Consider the following 16,993-nt stretch of genomic DNA (forward strand, 5'->3'; position numbering starts at 1 on the left):
GCTGCTAGCTAGACTAATAAAGAAGAGAGATGTTCCAAATAAACAATCATAAACAACAAAGGGGATATTTCCACTGATCCCGCAGAAATACAAATATCCATCAGAGATTACTGTGAACACCTCTATGCACACAAACTAGAAAACCTAGAAGAAATTGATAAATTCTTGGACATATACACCCTCCCAAGACTGAATCAGGAAGAAATTAATTCCCTGAACAGACCAATAATGAGCACCAAAATTGAATCAGTACTAAATAGCCTACCAACCAAAAAAAGCTCAGGATCAGATACATTCCCAGCCAAATTCTACGGGATGTATAAAGAAAAGCTGGCATCATTCCTACTGAAATTATTCAAAAAAGTTGATGAGGAGGAACTCCTCTCCAACTCATTCTGTGAGGCCAGCATTATCCTGATACCAAAATCTGGTGGAGACACAACAAAAAAAAGAAAACTTCAGGCTAATATCCTTGATGAACATTGCTGCAAAAATACTCAAAAAAAAAAAAAAAAAAAAAACTTGCAAACAGAATCCAGCAGCACATCAAAAAGCTAATTCACCATGTTCAAGTAGGCTTTATCCCTGGGATGCAAGGTTGGTTCAACACATGCAAATCAATAAATGTGATTCATCACATAAACAGAACCAAAGACAAAAATCACATGATTAGGCCAGAAGTGGTGGCTCACACCTGTAATCCCAGCACTTTGGGAGGCTAAGGTGGGCGGATCACCTGAGGTCAGGAGTTCGAGACCAGCCTGGTCAACATGGTGCAACCCCGTCTCTACTAAAAAATACAAAAATTAGCTGAGCTTTGTGGCAGGCACCTGTAATTCCAGCTACTAGGGAGGCTGAGGCAGGAGAATCACTTGAACCCGGGAAGTAGAGGTTGCGGTGAGCCAAGACTGCGCCACTGCACTCCAGTATGGGTGACAAGAGTGAAACTCTGTCTCAAAAAAGAAAAAAAAAAAATCACATTATTATATTAATTGACATAGAAAAGGCTTTTGACAAAATTCAACATTTCTTCATGTTAAAAACTCCCAATAAACTAGGTTTTGAAGGGACATACCTCAAAATAACCAGAGCCAGCTATAACAAACCCACAGCCAATATCATACTGCATGGTCAAAAGCTGGAAGCATTCCTTTTGAAAACCAGCACAAGACAAAGATGCCCCCTCTCACCACTCTTGTTCAACATAGGATTGGAAGTTCTGGCCAGAGCAATCAGGCAAGAGAGAAAAATAAAGGTATCCAAAAAGGAAGAGAGGAAGTCAAACTATCCCTGTTTGCAGATGACGTGATTCCATATCTAGAAAACCACATGGTCTCAGCCCAAAAGCTTCTTCAGCTGATAAACAACTTTAGCAAAGTTTCAGGATACAAAGTCAATGTACAAAAATCACTAGTATTCCTATACACCACCAACAACCAAGCCAAAAGCCAAATCAAGAATGCAATACCATTCACAATTGCCACAAAAAGGCTAAAATACCTAGGAATACAGCTAACCAGGGAAGTGAAAGATCTCTACAATCAGAATTACAAAACATTGCTCAAAGAAATCAGAGATGACACAAACAAATGGTAAAACGTTTCATGCTTATGTATTGGAAGAATCAATATCATTAAAATGGTCATACTGCCAAAGCAATTTACAGATTCAATGTTATTCCTATAAAACTACCAATGACCTTCTTCGCAGAACTAGAAAAAAACTTTTTAAAAAATTCATATCAAACCAAAAAAGGTCAGGTTTTGCTCTGTCACCCAGGCTGGAGTGCAATGGCATGATTATTTCTCACTGCAGCCCCGACCTCCTGGGTACAAGCAATCCTCCGACCTCAGCCTGCCAAGTAGCTGGGGCTACAGGTGTGAGCCACCATGCCTGGCTAATTTTTTAAATTTTCTATAAAGATGGGGTCCCTCTTTGTTGCCCAGGTTGGTCTTGAACTCCTGGGTTCAAGCAATCCTCCCACCTCAGCCTCCCAAAATGCTGGGATTACAGGCGAGAGCCACTGCATCTGGCCCAATATAAAGAAATACTAACTGGAGATTGGAATAACAGGGAATTTTAGAGTAAGAGTTAAAGAGGTCCCTAAAGAAGATAGGGGTAGCAAATATAAGTAGCAGCCACTATCCCTAGGGCTGAGCTAAGAGTAACCAAAAAAGATTCCTCCTTCCTGGACTGAGATTCAGAACTCATTGAAGAGGGCATGGTATGGGTCACTGGGGTGCCTGAGATGCCATGCTGGTGTGACTTAATGGAAATATGCCCTTTAGGATGCTAAGTCCACAGTGAGGTGCTGTGCCTCAGATCTTGCTGCAGAGTTGCTAAATGGGTTGATGGGGTGGCCATTCATGGGAGGTGCCTCATCTGCAGCATTTTACTGTGAAGCCACCTGAGAAGGTACCCAGTCTGCTATACCCAGCTGGCTGTCACATACTGCAGGACTACAGAGCTGGAGAAGCCACTGCTATGGTTTGAATGCTTTTGTCCCCTCCAAATGTCATGTTGAAACTTGATCTCCAACGCAATGGTATTGGGAGGTATGGCCTTTGGGAAGTGCTTAGGTCATGAGGGCTCTACCCTCAGGAATGAATTAATGCTGCTATAAAAAGAGCTTGTGAGCGTGGGTTCTCTCTTCTGCTCTTCTGCCATGTGAGGGAATGCCATTCTTCTCCTCTGGACGAAACAGCACTCAAGGTGCCATCTTAGAAGCAGAGAGACTGGGCCCTAAACTGCTGGTGCCTTGATCTTAGACTTCTCAGCCTTCAGAACTGTGAAAGAATAAATTTCTGCTTTTTACAAATTATCCATCTCAGGTACTCTGTTATAGAAGCACAAAACAGGGTAAGACAGGCACCATGCTAAACTAGCCAAGCACTGAAGAATATTCACACTACAGGAAAAGGAGATCCTTTACTCCTCCAGTGTCCCTTAACACCCTTTACTAATAAGACTTCATATGGTGCCAGTTGACAAAGGAGAAATAGTCACATGGCCCATCTCCCTTCCCACAGACCAGGTAAAGAAAGGTGGAGTTGGAGCTGAGAGGGAATAACTTCATTTGTACATGGCCAGAAAAATTCTAATAACAAAACCTGACAGACTACATGAGGAAAGAAAATTATAAACCCGTATCTTTCCTGAATATAAAAGCTCTTAACAAAATAGTAGCAAATCAATTACAGCAATGTGTTAAAAGGGTAATATATCATGGCCAACTGGTGTTTATCTAAGCAACTCAAGGTTAGTGTAACATTTAAAAACAATATATCAAATCCAGGCCTGGTGGCATATCCCTGTAGTCCCAGCTACACAGGGGGCCAAGGCAGGAGGATTGCTTAAGGCCAGGAGTTCAAGGTTACAGTGGACTATGATCATGCCTGTGAATAGACACTGCACTCCAGCCTGGGAAGCATAGCAAGATTCCATCTTATTTAAAAAAAAAAAAAATCAATACAATTGGCCACATTAAAGAATAAAGGAGGAAAAAATACACATTGCAACAGAAGCACTAAAAGCATTTGACAAAATTCAAAATCCATTCATGATTAAAACTCTAAGTGAACTATCAATTGAAGGGAAGTTCCTCAATCTGATAAAGAAATCAATGAAAAACTTACAGCTTACAATATATTTCATGGTGAAAGACTGGAGCCATGGAAGAGAAATAAAAATGTAATAGGCAAATTTGCTGCTAGAGATGTTGCCTTAGGCAGAGGGGAAAGAGAAGAAATATTCTGGTTTCTCTCTTCTTCCTACCCTTTCATATCCACCAGTGTCTCCCTTTTGTTGATTCCAGCCAGAAACCAGTTCTCCTAAGAACTTGGGAAACACAGACCATGGGGTTGGTTCCCTGCAACTCAGAGCAGAAGCAGGAAAAGGCAAAAAGGGAATCTGAGGAAAAACAGGGCCAGACTCTTCTAGAGACATCTGGGAAATCACTATATATTCTGGCAGAAGAGAAGAGGGCTTGGCTCTCTTCTTAACAATATGCCTATAATTAACCTTCTTCTACTCGTTATCCCCACTCTCATCACCATAGCCTTCCTTACACTCATTGAATGAAAAATTTTAGTCTATATCCAACTATGCAAAGGACCTAACATTGTAGGTCCGTATGAACTACATCAATCCTTTACAGATGAAATAAAATTTTATATTAAAGAACCTCTACGACCATTAGCATCCGGCATTCCTCTCTACGTTATTGCTCCAACCCTACCCCTATATATCACACTCCTTATATGAATTCCTCTCCCCATACCATAGCCCTTACTTAATCTTAATATAGGTCTCTTATTCATACTAGCCACATCAAGCCTAGCCGTCTACTCAATCCTTTGTTGGGATGGGCACCCAATTCAAAATATGCACTAATTGGTGCACAATGGGCAATAGCTCAAAAAAAAATTCATATGAAGTTACCCTAGCTATCATTCTCTTGTCAACCCTCTTGATAAGTGGCACATTTAATTTGCCTACACTCATCATAACACAAGAGTTATCTGACTACTCCTACCACCATGACCTCTAGCCATAATATGGTTCATCGCCACACTAGCAGAGACTAACAGAGCCCCATTTTACTTAACAGAGGGGGAGTCAGAGTTAGTTTTGGGTTTTAATATTGAATATGCTGCAGGTCCATTTGCCCTGTCCATTACAGCAGAATATATAAATATCATTATAATAAGTGCCCTAATCACTATTAGTTCTCTAGGAGCACTATATGATATTTATAAACCAGAACACTACACCATAAATTTCATCACCAAAACCCTCTTTTTAACAACCTTCTTTTTATGAATTCAAGTATTGTACCCCTGATTCCGTTATGATCAGCTAATGCATCTTCTATGAAAAAACTTCTTACCACTCACACTAGCACTTTGCATATGACATATCTCTATGCCTATCTTCATATCTAGTATTCCACCTCAGACTTAAGAAATATGTCTGGTAAAAGAGTTACATTGATAGAATAAATAATAGAGGTTTGAATCTTCTTATTTCTAGAATTATAGGAGTTGAACCTACCCCTGAGAATCCAAAATTCTCCATGCTACATAATACACCATATCCTGCAGTAAGGTCAGCTAAATAAGCTATGGGGTCCATACCCCAAAAATGTTGGTTTATACCCTTTCTGCACTAATTAATCCTCTAACCCAACTTATTATCTCTTTCACTATCTTTTTTTTTTTCTTTTTGAGATGGAGTATCGCTCTGTCACCGAGGCTGGAGTGCAGTGACATGATCTCGGTTCACTGCAACCTCCGCCTCCTGGGCTCAAGTGTTTCTCCAACCTCAGCCTCCCGAGTACCTGGGAGGACAGGCCTGTGCCACCATGCCCAGCTAATTTTTGTATTTTTAGTAGAGACAGAGTTTTGTCATGTTGGCCAGGCTGGTCTTGAACTCCTGACTTGAATCCACCGTCTTGGCCTCCCAAAGTGCTGGAATTATAGGCGTAGCCACTGCATCCGGCCATCTTTCACTATCCTTATAGGGACTCTCATCACAGTAATAGGCTCACACTGACTTCTCATCTGAATGGACCTAGAAGTAAATATACGAGCCATTATCCCGATTTTAATTTAAAAAAGAAGCCCCCACTCCACAGAAGCAGCTACCAAGTATTTCCTCACACAAGCACCTGCATCCATAATCCTGATAGTAGGGGTCATTACCAATATACTGTACTCCTGATGACGAACAATCATAAGCTCAATCATTCAAGTAGTATCCTTAATAATAAAGGCCTTAACAATAAAATTAGACATATCTCCTTTCCACTTTTGAGTCCCAGAAGTAACTAAAGGAATCTCATTGACATCTGAGACAAAATGTCACGTGACAAAAACTAACCCCTATTTCCATTATATTTCAAATTTTTTCCTCAATAAACCCAAACATTTTACTAGCGGCCATAATGTTGTCTATTCTATTAGGTGGCTGAGGAGGGCTCAACTAAACACAACTGTGAAAATTTTTAGCCTATCAATTGCTCACATGGGCTGAATAATTGCAATCTTAGCGTGTAACCCAAACATTACTATCCTAAACCTAATTATTTATCTTATCCTGACAGTAGCTATATTTATAATACTTAGTTCAAGCACAAGCACTACAACTCTATCACTATCCTATGCCTGAAATAAGTTACCATGACTAATATCCATAATCCTACTTATCCTTTATCCTCAGGAGGCTTACTGCCATTAACAGGGTTCCTACTCAAAGGGGCTATTATTCAAGAATTTACAAAAAACAATAGCCTTATTATACCCACTACTATAGCCACCATAGCCTTATTCAATCTGTACTTTTATATGTGCCTAATCTACATCCCTAGCACTATTCCCTACATCTAATAATATAAAGATAAAATGACAATTTGAGAATACAAAACATATACTGTGGCTGGGCGTGGTGGCTCACACCTGTAATCCCAGCATTCTGGGGGGCCGAGGCAGGCAGATCACCTGAGGTCAGGTGTTGGAGAGCAGACTGACTGACATGGTGAAACCCCATCTCTACTAAAAATGCCAAAATTAGCTGGGCGTGGTGGGTGTGCCTGTAATCTCAGCTACTTGGGAGACTGAGGCAGGAGAATCACTTGAACCTGGGAGGCAGAGGTGGAGGGAGCTGAAATCATGCCACTGCACTACAGCCTCGGAAACAGGGGCAAAACTCCGTCCAAAATATATACACACACACACACACATATCTTGCCCCTACTCATTACCTCCTCTGCTCTCCTCCTACCCATCTCCCCACTATTCCTAGATATAACCTAGAAATTTAGGTTAAATTAAACCAAGAACCTTCAAAGCCCTTAGTAAGTGGACTATACTTAATTTCTGTAAATAAACTTTAAGGACTGCAAGACTCTGTCCTACATTAACTGTATGCAAATAAATTGCTTTACTTAAGCTAAATTATCCTTACTAGATTGGTGGGACCTAAACCCATGAAAATTTAGTTAACAGCTAATCAACTGGCTTCAATCTACTTCTCCCGCTGTTGAGCGGGGAAAAGGCAGGAGAAGCCCAGGCAGGATTAAAGCTGTTCCTTTGAATTTGCAAGTCAACATGAAATATCACCTCAGGGCTGCTAAAAAGATGGCTCAACATCTGTCTTTAGATTTACAGTCCAATGTTTGCTCAGCCTTTTTACCGTTATACGTATGTTCATCTATCGTTGACTGTTTTCAACAATAAAGACATCGGAACATTATATTTACTGTTTGGTGCCTGAACTGGGATAGTAAGTACTGCCTTAAGTCTTCTAATCCAAGCAGAACTGGCTCAACCAGGGACCCTAACAGGAGATGATCAGACTTATAATGTTATTGTCTCTGCCCACACATTTGTTACAACTTTCTTCATAGTTATGCCCATTATAATTGAGGGTTTCAGCAACTAACTAGTCCCCCTAATAATTGGTGTGCCAGACATGGCATTCTCTGAATAAATAATATAAGCTTCTGACTTCTTCTCCCATCTTTTCTACTCCTATTTGCATCCTCAATAGTCAGTTTGCCAAGACCGGTTGAACAGTCTCTTAGCAGGGAACCTGGAACATGCAGGAGCCTCTGTTGACTTGACCATTTTTTCACTCCACTTAGCAGGTGTATCCTCTATTCTAGGCACTATTAATTTCATTACCACAATTATTAACATAAAATCCCCAGATATATCTCAATATCAAACACCCCTCTTCATTTGATCAATCCTTATCACAGCAGCCCTATTACTTTTATCTCTTCCAGTTCTAGCTGCTGGCATCACCATGCTATTACCTGACCACAACCTCCACTTTCTTTGACCCTGCTGGTGGAGGTGACACTCTCTTATATCAATACTTGTTCTGATTTTTTGGCATCCAGAAGTCTATATCCTTATTCTACCAGGTTTTGGAATAATTTCCCATATTGTAACCTACTACCCTGAGAAAAAAGAACCGTTGGGTTATATGGGCATAGTGTGAGCCATAATGTCCATGGCATTCCTAGGGTTTATCGTCTGAGTCCATCACATATTTCCAGTGCGCATAGATGTTGATACCCATCATACTTCACATCTGCCACCATAATTATTGCTATTCCCACTGGTGTCAAAGTCTTTAGCTCATTAACCACACTGCATGGTGGTAACATCAAATGATCCCCTGCAATGCTCTGAGCACTAGGGTTCATTTTCCTTTTTATAGTAAGAGGGTTAACTGTTACTGTATTAGCCAATTCATCATTAGACATTGTTCTATATGATATGTTGTAGCACATTTCCACTACATTTTATTAATAGGAGCAGTATTCACCATTACGGGAGCCTTCGTCCATGGATTCCCTGTGTTTTCAGGTTATACACTTAACCAAACCTGAGCCAAAATTCATTTTACTATTATATTTGTAGGTGTAAACCTACCTTTCTTCCCATAACATGTCCTCGGACTGTCAGGAATGTCTCAACAATAGGCTAATTACCCTGATGCATATACTGCATGAAATATTATCTCATCCATAGGCTCATTTATCTCACTAATAGCAGTAATACTAATAATCTTCATAACCTGAGAAGCTTTTGCTTCAAAACGAGAAGTACTAATAGTCAAACTCCCTACTACAAACTGAGAGTGACTTTATGACTGCCCACCACCCTATCATACATTCAAAGAGCCAGCCTACATAAAAGCCCAAGCGAGAAAGGAAGGAGTCAAACCCCCAAAACTGGTTTCAAGCCACCTTTATAACTTCTATGACTTTCTCCATGAATATTAGTAAAACAATTACATAACTTTGTCAAAGTTAATTTATAGGTTAGAATCCTATATATCTTCATGGCTCATCCATTTCAACTAGGTCTCCAAGATACTACATCTCCTGTTATAGAAGAACTACTCCATTTTTATGACCACACTCTCATAATCATTTTCCTCATCAGCTCCCTAGTTCTCTATATTATTTCTCTCTTATTAACAACAAAACTAATGCATACTAGCACCATAGATGCCCAAGAAGTAGAAACTGTATGAGCTACCTTACCCGCTATTATCCTAATCTTAATCGCCCTCCCATCTCTACGCATCCTTTATATGATGGATGAAATCAATAACCCCTCTCTCACTGTCAAAACCATAGGATATCAATGATACTGAAGTTATGAGTACACAGGTTACAAAGGCTTAAGCTTTGCTAACTATATGATCCCTACAACAGACCTAAAACCAGGGAACTACAGCTCCTTGAATTGATAATTGAGTAGTTCTCCCAGTAGAAATCCCCATTCGCATACTAATTTCATCAGAAGATGTTCTACACTTATGAGCTGTCCCATTATTGGGTCTCAAAACAGATGCAGTCCCTAGGCACTTAAATCAAGCAACCTTAACATCCACATGACTAGGCCTTTACTACGGCCAGTCCTCAGAAATCTGCAGGTCCAACCACAGCTTCATATCCGTTGTTCTCGAATTAGTTCCCCTAAAATATTTCAAAAGCTGATCAGCATCTATACTATAATATCACTGTAAAGCTAATTAGCATTAACCTTTTAAGTTGAAGACTGAGGATTTTAAATTCCCCTACAGTTAGATGCCCGACTAGATACATCCACATGATTTATTACTATTTTATCCATGATCATAACATAATTTATCTTATTTCAATTAAAAATCTCAAAATTTATTTATCCTATGAACCCTGCACTAAAAACATTTGAAACACAAAAACACAAAACCCCTTGGGAACTAAAATGAACAAAAATGTATTCACCTCTTTCATTACTCCAACAATACTAGACCTACCCATAGTGACCTTAATTATTTTATTCCCCATCCCCACTGCTTGGTAAAAAATTGACTGACTTCCATTCAACAGTGACTATTTCAACTTATATTGAAACAAATAATAAGAATACATAATATCAAGGGATGAACCTGATCCCTTATATTAATTTCCCTTATTCTTTTTATTGGCTCAACTAACCTTCTAGGTCTTCTACCCCACTCATTCACACCAACTACTCAACAGTCAATAAATTTAGGAATAGCTATCCTTCTGTGGGCAGGAGCAGTAATTACTGGCTTTTGCTTTAAAACTAATTTTTAGCCCACTTCCTACCACAAGGCACACCTATCCCACTTATCCCTATATTAGTAATCATTGAAACTATTAGCTTTTTTGTTCAACCAATAGCACTAACTGTACAGTTAGCAGCCAACATTACAGCCAGCCACTTGCATTACAGCACACCCAGCGCAGCTCATGAAAATCCAGCCATGTTTTCTTTCTACCCCAACTCTGGAGGGCCTTCTGCTCCTAATCTGGCTCCTCTTCCTCTTCTTATAATCCCTCTTCAAATGGCCAGCAGCTGAGTCACCAAGTGTACTCAAGTCTGACATCTGGGCTCCCAGGTCAGCATCCCTTCCCCTTGTACCATGCTGGGGTTCACCTTTCCAAAGTCATCCTGAAGACTGGGATCCTGTCTTGCTCCTCCACCCCAGACTCCATTTCAGCTCTAGTCTCTGACACACACACACACACACACACACACACACACACACACACACACACACACGGCCACCTAGCTCTACCCCAACTCCTAAATCTTGCCTGACATTCAGATCACCCAATTAGCTGCTTTACCATTATGAGTCTGTCTGAATTCTGGGTCAGCCAGGCCCACCTGGACTTTCTGGCTGCATCCTATTATAACCTACATGCTACCAGCTGCCCAGCTGCCCAGCTGCCAGCAGAACAGTGATTTGAGCTGTCTTCCCAGCCTAGTCCTCACTGGGTTCTCACCACATGATGTTCATACCTCCATTAGGCCACAGACAGTCCCCTCCGGTAGAGAAATTTTGTGACTTGATTTTAGGAGAACTCCTTCCCCATTATGAGTCCATGGAGTTCAGGTGAAATGAACCCCTCATTTTCCACCACCAACCGCAACCCTCATACAAAGTATTTCAGGGACAGAGCATCAGACCCAGGCTAGGCCTTCAAAGCATCTCATTCCTCTGCCCTAGAGATTGATTCAGAGATGGACACACAACCCCAGTCAGACAAATCAGAGCTAACGAGACTCGCTTATAAGACTAATCTGAGCTATAAAGAAAGCAGACACATCTAGCAAGACTTCTCCTGGAGTGGAAGAGAATGTTTCTCTACTAGGACATAGGCTTGTCCTAATAGGCCCAAAGCACTTCCTTAACTCAATTACGATCATTAGGCTCTTCTTCCTGGAACTCATCCACAAATAGGAGAGAACCTCCAGGGCCTGTGCAGAACAAATCTACAGGGCATAGGCTTATCTTTCCCGGGACTCTGCTCATGCTTCTCCAATGCCAGTCCTGGGAAGAGCTTGAGACATCAACTAACTGATGGCTCTAATGTGAATTTTGCCCATGGGGCAGGTAATTGCACTTTTGTTCCTCAGCTTCTTCTATCCTCTGCTCTGCTGGGACTGTCCATGCAAACTCCAGCCTTTCGTTTGCTAATTGCTTTGCCTGCTGACTTCCTGTAAAGTTTTGACCATATAGGGGACACTAGAGGGAGACTGGGAGTCAGGAAGCGGTAAGAAGGGACTTGCTCTTCTCTGTTTGCAGGTATTTCCTGTCAGCATTTGTCAGCATGGCCAGAAATTGATTCTGGATAAGAAGTTTCCCACTTCCTTTGGCAATCTCAGCACCAGTCTCATCAAACCCCCTAATTGGCATCAGCATGAGCTGACGATGACCTCATCAGGGGTCTGAGCTCTGGCTTCACAGAAGCCCTGCTCCAAGCTTCTAGGTTCTAATAGTCCAACCCTTCTCTTTGTTCCCCCAGCTCAGAGGTCACAACTGCTTTCTGTAGTTATTACTCTGTGTCTCCTTGGTGTAATCTTTTTGCTTTTTCTGACTTCCAACACCTGCTTAACCAATTCCCCATGTTAAATTCTTTCAGCTGAAATACTAGAGTACTTTCTGTTTTCTTGATTGGACCTTGACCAATTCATCTGTTAGAACAGTGGTCAGGAAACTTTTTTTTATAAAGTGTGAATTGGTAAATATGTCAGGTACTGGAGGCCATAAAGTTTCTCTGGTGTGACTGCTGAACTCTTTTATCATAGATCCTAAATGAATGAGCATAGTTGTATTTCAATAAAACTTTCCATAGGAAAACAGATGCTAGGCCATGGTTTGCTGGCTCATGTATTAAACCAAGATTTCAAAGGTGTCATAGTAGGTTAAAGCAGTAAACCAACCCACTTACAACCTAAGCCTAGTGATTAGTAGGGAATGATTAGACCTATCCTCTAACTTTGGGAAAGTTGCAGTCCTGTCTTGAACTTTGGGGTCTTCCTTTATAAGATGGATGGTTGAGCCATTACTAGATAATTCTTATGATTTCTTCCAGCTCTATGAGTTCTGTGATTCTGTTATTATCTCCAAAACACTAAATCTGTAAAGCAATATCTCAAGTCAATTTCCCCAGCAAGCAAACTGAGGTAGAGATTACTATGCAGGAAGTTTAGGAGAGAGTTCTCTTAGGATCAACACCTACAAGTGGTAAAGGAAAGAAAGAAAGCAGGATTGGGAAGAGGGAGAAGTTGGGCTGAGACATTGTCTCAACAGAGGACTCAGTTTACTGGAAGGGAGCTCTGAAGCTAGGATGGCCCTTGATGTTGTTCCAAGTTGGAGTAACAGGGATGAACTTGCACACCCTATGTTGACTAGTCATCATAGGCAGGTTGCCCCAAGAAAGGAGCATGACCTTGAGTCAGGCAACTATATTAGGGTGAGGCCACTTCTGAAGAGGACTGAGAGCTGAAGGCACTCCTAGCATCTGAGGGAATGTATTAGTCTATTCTCACACTGCTGTAAAGAACTGCCTGAGACAAGGTAATTTAGAAAGGGAAAAGGTTTAATTGACCCACTGTTCCACATGGCTGGGGGGACCTCAGGAAACTTACAATCATGGCAGAAGGTGAAGGGGAAGCAAGGCACCTTCTTCACAAGGCGGCAGGAGGGAGAATGAATGCAAGAGGAACTACCAAACACTTATAAAACCATCAGATCTTGTGAGAACGCACTCCCTATCATGAGAACAGCATGGGGGAGACCATCCCCTGATTCAATTACCTCTACATGTTCTCTCCTTTCATATGTGGGGATTATGGAGATTTGGGGGATTAGAATTCAAGATGAGATTTTGAGTGGAGACACAGTCATACCATATCAGGAAGTAAGTCCTTCATTACCAAATGAAGGATGGAGCATCACAGCATCCACTACAGTCCTCCCCCTTGTGTGCTCAAATCTTGGATTCACGTCTTTGTATAAGTTCAGAGTGCAACTTCTCTAGAATTCTGGAAGGCTTTCTTTCCTGGGGGAAAACTTGGAAAATGAAGGCACCACCTAGAAGAAAACAATACCCCCTGCTGTATTTGGTCTCGGACTCCAACCAACACACCTAATCTCTCTCTCTCTTTTTCTATACATTCTAGATTTCCTTCACCCATGGATAGCATCTCTGCTGGTCATAGTGGCTTACCTGATGGCATGACCCAAATCCTCATCCCTGGGAAGTCTGAGCTGTCATCACTATGCTATACTCACCTGCACTAGTTCATTGCACTAGTTCATTTACCACCAAAATTGGGCAAGGGGGTTCTGTGATGCTCCCAGTGGATCATCTGGGTAGCAAACCTAGTACTACTCCCTGTCTACACTGTGTAGCAGCAGTCCTACACCCTTCTGGGGATCAAGATCAATTACTCATGCCAAGATGGTGACTCAACTTCTTGCTTCAGAGAGCTTGACCTACTAATATTACAGCCTTAACTTGTAGTTCAGTGGACACCTGCCTCTGGCTTTATCTTTTGGTAGAGCATTGCCCCTTTGGAATCATAGAGTCTCCATGCCCAGAGTGGTGGGGACAGGCAGCCAAATTCCCCAAGAGGGTCATTAAGACTCAGTAATGGAAAGTGGAGCTACTCCGACTTCCAAACTTTTGATTGTTAGACGTAGGTGTTCTGTACTGAGTACACAATGCCATATAAAGTGTGTTGATTTAGAGCCCATGAAGTGTCCTAGAAGATCCTTTCTGACTCAGTGGTACCTTCAATCATTCCAAGGCTCCGTCAGACCAGCAATTTCTTAACAGTGCCATATGTGAAATGACCAGTAGATTCCATGATCATGTGTCTACTTCCTTACCTCCTTTACTATGAAATGAGCCCCTTGATCCCACACAATGCGGTGTGAGCATTCTAAGACAGAAGATTCATGTTGGAGCTGGAATGCCTAGGACGGCCTCTGCAAAAGTGGAGACAGCTTTTTCCCTAAGATGCAGCATTGAAGCAAACTTCTTATTTTAACATTTCAGGACCATTTCCTCCTGTCTTCATTTTTTTTCTCTTATCTGCTCTTTCCATACTTTAATACCCTGTGGTATCCCCTAGGGCATAAAGAATGACCATTAAGGACTGACTAAGAAACAAATTCAAGGAGGAATTTGATATAGTCTCCCTGCCTTTCACTTTAGGTTCTCAACCCCGACCCCAGGTATGTAGTAGTCTACATCTCATATATTTGCAGAGTCCTCTACTGCTTTTAGAACACGTATTCAGCAACACATTCGTAATGCCAAGGCTTTCTTACACCTATATGAAACATTCAACTCTCCTCCAAGCTCATTTGTACATGTTAACTTGCTCCAGGTAGAATTAAGGGATCCTTCCCTTGGACTTCGGGATAGCATAGCCCCCTGGTCTCCCTCTTAGTCTCCTTACCCAGCTCCTACTCCTCTCTTCTGCCTTTAGAGGGTGGAGTACCTGAGACTCATTCCTAGGCCCTTCTTGTTTCACTCCATGCTCTTTTCATAAGCCATCTCATCTACACCCAAACACTGACTCTACCCAAATGGCTCACAGATGTATGTCTTCAGCCCAGACCTCCACCAAGAGCTATGTAGCCAAGAGTCCACTCAAAATCTCCACTTGAATGTCTCAAAGGTGCCAAACATGTGTCTTCCAGAGACCTCCATCTCATTGAAAGGCACTGATCTGCAGTGAGCAGGGCCATGGAAATCTACCCCCAAAGGATGAGGAAGCTGAGGGACCAAAGAAAGAAGCTGACAGATCCAGTTTCTCAGAAACATTTAATGGGTACTTATGAACAGAAGCCCATCTTGGCCAGCCATGAGATGAGGTGGTAGATCCCCGCACTGTTATCCCAGACCAGAGTTTATATACCATAGGGAATTTGCCTACGGGCAGAATTTATGGTATCTGTTTATCATAACATCAAGGTTGTTTTGACCTAAGGGCAGGATTTACAGTAAGTATGTGAAAGTAGAAATCTTAGAGGCATTCCCAGAACTGGGATTATATCAGAAATCAGCATGGTGGATTGGCGTCCAAGATGAAGTTGCTTTAGCCTCCACAGGCACCATTTGTACTATCCCCTCTCTAATGCCTCATACGCTATCACCAGACCTGCCCACTCTCCCTCTTGCACATAAATCCACCCACTTATCTCCATTCCCATTGCCCTTACCCTGGTCAGGCCCCATCCTCTCTCACCTGGGTAGGCCTCTTGGCTTCCCCTCTCTTCATGCCAACCTGCTCTTCACATATACCCTGGTCTCTTCATAAATGTTCATTGTGAACATGTCATCCCTAGCTCAAAACCACGTCATGTTCCTGTTGCTCTCAGAGTAAATACTCACAAAACTCTGCAGGACCCAGTGCTACCAGTGTATCCAGCTTCATCGTGAACCTCTGTCTCTTGTTCTCTGTGCTCCCTACACAAAGCCATTTTACTAAGCCATTTTACTTTACCAAATGTGCCATGATCCTTCCTGCTTCAGGCCTTTATGTAGGTTAATCCCCTTTCTAGAGCACCTTTCCTGAACCCTGCATCCTCCTACTGTAAGCTCTCATTGCACCCTAAAGCTTTTCACTCATAGCTGTCATGAGAGTGTCATCATCTACATGTATGATTGCTTTGTTAATGTATGACTCCACAAGTCTGTTGCCCTGTAAGGGATTATGGATGCTTTGCTCATCCCTATCACTGACCCAGTAGCCAGCAAATAGTAACCCTCAATAAAGCATTGCCCTTCCCATGAGCTAAGCATTCTAAGTATTATTCATGTATTAGCTCATATAATCCTAGAACAACCCTAGGAATTAGTACTATTATTTTCTCCATGTTATTGATAAAAGAAGTGAGGCCAGAGAAATTAAGTCATTTGTCCAACATCACAGGAGAATAAGATTCATATACAGCCTGGATTCAAATCCACCTGCCTGATTGGAGTTGGTATTCTTGATCACTCCTTATGCTGCTCTTCACTTAACAGAGAAGCAGTCTCCAGTTCCATGGAACTGGAGTAAGGATCAAGAGCCCCAATATTCCTCCTGCCAGCCTTGGTTCTTGCAGCTTTGCCTGTAGTAACTCTATCCAAAGTTTATAATCTACTCATCTATGGCCTGGCCTCAACCCTGCCTTCATATCAAAGTCACTGGGGGCATTTTTTAAATTTTCAGACTTCTGGGTTACAAGAGGGGCTACTCTGGGCTAGCAGGCACACAAGGTTTCTATAATTCTTGGGGATGAAGTCATCCCCAAGACAGGGAAGACAGGCCCTCCTGTGCAGGCTGTACAGCTGTTCCAGGCCAGAGAATAGGAGGTCCTTACAGAGAGGCTTCAATTTCATCCAAAGAGGACTCTCAGTGTTTATCTGCTAGGAAAGACATGGTCATAAATATCCCAAATCCCTGCTTTTCTAATTCAAACCACTTCCCCTGGGTCTAATCTCTAAGAGGAACAGCTGGCCACCACACTGTCATAATGATCCTTCATAAACATTTATGGGACAGAGGTAAGGTGTGCCTAATTGACATGGGCCATCTTGGTGTCTGGGCAATTGTATTGACAGGAATTTGATTTGTAGTTTCCTGTGTAGACTTGAAGCTCTGCAAAAAAGTGC

This window comes from Macaca mulatta, chromosome 9 (assembly GCF_049350105.2).
Source record: "Macaca mulatta isolate MMU2019108-1 chromosome 9, T2T-MMU8v2.0, whole genome shotgun sequence".
Lineage (NCBI taxonomy): Eukaryota > Metazoa > Chordata > Mammalia > Primates > Cercopithecidae > Macaca > Macaca mulatta.